General features: G+C 32.1%; 1 long non-coding RNA gene across 1 annotated transcript; it reads left to right on the forward strand.

Moving 5' to 3' along the window:
- Positions 1-556: 556 nt before the first annotated feature.
- On the forward strand, positions 557-944 carry LOC115890002. Its single transcript, XR_004051546.1, has 2 exons — positions 557-586; positions 640-944. It is a non-coding gene; the product is annotated as an uncharacterized LOC115890002 (long non-coding RNA).
- The last annotated feature ends 4,009 nt before the right edge of the window (positions 945-4,953 follow it).

The following is a 4,953-nucleotide window of genomic DNA, read 5'->3' on the forward strand; positions in this document are numbered from 1 at the left end:
CCGCAAAAGACGCTGGACTCCAAGATACCAACCCAAAATCCAACACTGGCAACCAGTAAAACAAAAGACCCAAAATAAAATTCGATGTAAAATTTTATTTAACGCATACGGATTGGGTGAAACATTTTATTACATCATAATAAAATTATAATAATCCCTATATGAACATAATATCTTCGGAAAATTATTAATACATTTTCCGATCATATATAAAACCGTTTGCAAAGATTGAAAACCTAATTTACAAAGATCCATCTGTCAAACTTCAACGCCGGTGTCACACGATCAGCTGACAAACAATTGAAACGTCAGTCTGTAAATCGTAATATAAACAAGATGAAATTTAGGGAAAAATCAACTATAATCAGGTAAAATCAATTGATTACACACAGGAAAAATACATAATAAAATCCTTAACCCATATGTATATTGTAGACCCAACATTCCCACTTGTTGCGTTGAAAACAGACAAAAGATAATAACATCAAGTCTATGTTCAAGAATCCTCCGAAGAAATATGCCAAGAAAATATCCTAACACAAGCATAAGGCTAAATAAAGAATTAGTAACCACTGTAGAAAGAAAGGTAGGTTTTAAACAGACAAATTGATATTTTATTAATGAGGTTTTATATTACAGTTATCGGAGACAACTCCATCCCAAGAAATTGTTGTGGTGAAGAGACTTAATAGATAAGATATTATTAGAAGTTATATGTACAGTTAAGAAGTAAGCTAATTAAACGTTATTATTCAAGTTATTCAAGTAAGTTTTAGTTTTATTCCTAAAAATAAGCAAAATAAGTAAAATAAGTTACGGTGAAATTTTAAACCGTAACACTGTTTTACCAGAAATGACTACAACTGTTGATTTTAAATGGCACCCTCGGTATATTTTTACTTTATTCGATAGAAAATGACTCTGAATAGAATCGCATATCACTTGTCAACTTTTGACAAAAAACGAAAAATACTAAAATATCTTTAGTCTTGATCTAGCACCCCTTAAAATTTTTGCACATATTTACAAAACAACTTGTATAAAAATACTGTGTTTTATAGCGAATATTTCTTGCAGGACGCAGAAGCCTGGTGCCTGCGCAGGAATCCTTGCCCAATAAATTTCCTCTGGCAATATTCACAAGTGAAAGACGTTTTCTTGTTGATGCAGTCTGTTTTCATGTGCGTCAGCAAATTGTGCCTGTGCTTGTACGTTCTGAAACATCTCACACATGTGTGACCACCCAGAGTATCTGCAAAAAATATCCTTTGAGTAAAATGTAGATCAGAAAGTTATTTCACCGTTATGAATTGGAGTTGATATGTTAGGAATGATGCGCATTATTTACAGGGATAGTTTCAAACACTCATATTTTATAATAAAACAAACGATCGAAAAAAAAACAGTGTCAAAAACGGCTGGGGAATGACAATCGATGATAATTTTGGCGAGGTCAAGCCCTAGAGGTCATTACTTGGCCCCGTCTTTATTTAATGGCGCTTGCTGCGAGTTGGCCTTAAGAGGGTTTTAATTTATTTTTATATTGAGTAAAAATGATTTTTAAATGGTGTAGATGGTTTAAAATTTTTTAAAAAAGAATTTTTTAATAGTTATTTTTTATACAAGACGATTATACAAGACGAAAAAATTTCGGGAGACGATAATGCAGTTATACCGTCGTGTATAAAACAATATTTTTTTCCATGGCGAGTTACGTTTTAAAAAATATTGAGAAATTGTTATTTCCAGGAATTTATAACGAGTAGAAAAAATATTGTGATGGGTTGGCGTTGGTTTCTATGTAATTTGACAAATAAATAAAGCTGTCTCTTTAATTTTCAGATTTGAGTCAAAATTTTTTAATTCTCTTTCGTGTCGATTACTGATTGAATTATTGAATTCGAGCCAGAAATGGCTCAAAACGAAATAAGTAAATTACCAACAGGTACTCAGGCTGAGGCGACAAACGCCATATCCAAACTAATTCCATTTAAATCCCGAATAACTTATGAAAAGGAATACAAACATTTTCAAAAATGGAAGCAATTAAAAAACGTGCGAGAAGAAATAAACTTTTTAACCTATCCTCGCTGTTAAAGTATCATTTAATCTACAGTTGCTATGGAAAAAAAATATATTTTTGTGTCTAGAAACGTTCTATCCTTTTATCTTTCTAAAATTAGTGTTAATTTTTAAAGTTTTATGTCAATTTTTAGCAACTGACGTCTAGAGATTGACCTCGCAAAAATTATCACCGGTTTCTTCGACGCCGTTTTTTTTTCGTTCGTACGATACATATGTAGATATTTTAGAAACGTCTAGATTTACTTATTTTGACTGAGATTTATGAAAAAAAGTCCTTTGTCTCGGGTATAGAAGCCAACAGCAGACAACCGAGAGTCGCCAAAAAAATCCTCCACGCACTTCTCCGCAATTTGACAAGTAGTTTTGAGGCGTTTTTAACAAATGAAAGTAGGTTAAGACAACCGGAGATAAGCGGATCATATACATATAACTAAATATACTCAGTGTTCCCTATTTAACCCCGTGTGCTGTTTCCGTGCCGTAAGAAAAAGACAACATAACTCAGCTCCATATTAACGCTGCATAAGTCTCTCACCCGGATATCGATTGAACTGCGATTGCGCCAAACTCCGATTGATTATTGTTTTAGTTCTGTTTGGATTACTTTTTATTTGTGCGCGTAAAAGAGTCATTTTGTTTAGTTTATTGTTTTTCAGCTATTTTTTTATACTTTTCCAACTTCATGATAATGTGTTATAAATAATAGAAATATAAATAAAATTGAAGGTTAGGTAAAATGTCAGTCAACCGCTTCCCTTTAAAATCACCGACCAATGAAAACTGCTTCAGGTAGGGCATGCGCAGTTAAATGAATATCCGGGTGAAATAAACACTTGGACTTCTCACTACTACTTGTCAATACACTGCTCACAAACATCACTTGTTCGATCGTTACCACTAGCTCGTGTGTCACGGCCGTCTCGCTAGCTCGTGTGTCACAACCTTGAATTTTTACTCCCAGCGAGCGTAAAGAAGTTTCACTACAAAAGTCGTTTATTAAGAATGCTGTAATATATACATATTAACTTACATATGTAAATTTACTTATATTTATTTCGGTGTAGACAAAGCGTGTCGTAAAACAGACCGCTTTTTCGTCTACACAGAAGGTTTTACGTGATGCGTTTTGTCTGAACGGGTAAGACTGACAGGTAAAGAATTATGTGTAGACGAGGCATTACGTATATACTACTTTATCATGTTCTATCAAATTTAAATAAAACTATTCAAATTAAAGGGCAGAATAAAAAAAATGTGGTATATAATAATACTTCTAATATATGGGGTGATCCATTACCGGGTGCGTCTAAAAAGTGGCTCACTCCTATAACTTTTTATTTTTTCAGATAAAAACGAGATTTGGTATGTTAGTATATGACATAAATTAGGATTGATTGTCTTACTCGATTATTTTCGGTCACTTCCTGTTTCACCAGAAATTACTACAACTTTTGTTTTTTAAAGAGCACCCTCGATATTTTTTTACTTTATTCCATAGAAAATGACACTCTGAATGGAATGACCTATCATATGTCAATTTTTGACATTCTGGATTAAAAAATGTATTTTTAATTTCAATCTAGAGTGCCATGGCTGTGTTAAAAAAACTAATTTTTAATCAAGGAGCCTTGGAAAAATAGATTTGATCGTCTAATGTTTTTAGTGTCTTCTCCTGGCCGGTTAAAAGATACCCAAACCCTATTTTTAATCATATCTCAATTTGGAAAACGCATTTTTTACGAATAATTTGGTACCACCCACTTGATATTTCGAGTTCAATTGTCGTTACGCCCGCATTTTAAAATTTCAAATGAACCATATGCGAAAATGTCAAAAGTTGGCATATGATATGTCATTCTACTCAGTGTCATTTTCTTTCGAATAAATTAAAAAAAAATACCGAAGTTGCGATTTAAAAATCAAAAGTTGTAGTCATTTCCGGTGAAACAGGAAGTAACCGAAAACAATTGAATACGTCAATCAACGGTAATTTATGTCATATAGTAACATACCAAATATCGTCGTTTTTTTATCTGAAAAAATAAAAAAGTTATAGAAATGAGCCACTTTTGAGATGCACCCGGTATATAGTTTATATTAAAAATGTCTATGATATCATTGCGGCGGGTTCGGTTGATAAAAAAACAATAGTATAGTTTATACAGTCTATTGTTATATAATATAAAGAAAGTATATTACAAAGTAAAATACATAAACTACAGTTCAAACCAAATAAACTTTTAGTCACGTGATTGATATTGACCGGCACAGCGTTGCCCACTTTCATATACAGGGTGTCCCAGAAATAAGTGCAGATATTTTAAGGAGTGGTAGTTCTCGATAAAAGAAACATATTTTCTCTTTATCGTTTTTCAAGTAAGTCGAAAATAACGGAGTTATTTTACTTTGAAAATTTCACACCTCTACTTTTCAACCAATAACATGCTTTAATGTTGACTAGTTACCATGGCAACTGAAAAAATTTCCGGAAATTTTTTCGAGGCGCCACGAAACTTTAGTGGAAATTTTTTGACAGTTGAAAAGGTAAACATAAGATCTACAATCATAATGTGAATGAACTACAATGTCTATATATTGAAATACCTATTACCCATTTGAGTTTTAGCATTTGATGTAACTAAGGTTGGTAATATTTTTTATTTAAGGAAATATGTTAGATATACCTACATATGAATTTCTTCGAAATTGCCATGTTCTAAAAAATATAGTTCTGCCGCCTTTATTTAACTAAAGCTGGTATTTTTCTATTTAACGAAATATGATGGATATACACTTGATTTTGATTTCGGGTGTTATCTGGTTTTATATTTTCAATTTCTTCTTTAATGACTTGTTGGTTTACTTTTC

Source organism: Sitophilus oryzae, unplaced genomic scaffold (genome assembly GCF_002938485.1).
Source record: "Sitophilus oryzae breed Bouriz unplaced genomic scaffold, Soryzae_2.0 scaffold_857_pilon_pilon, whole genome shotgun sequence".
In the NCBI taxonomy this organism is placed as follows: domain Eukaryota; kingdom Metazoa; phylum Arthropoda; class Insecta; order Coleoptera; family Curculionidae; genus Sitophilus; species Sitophilus oryzae.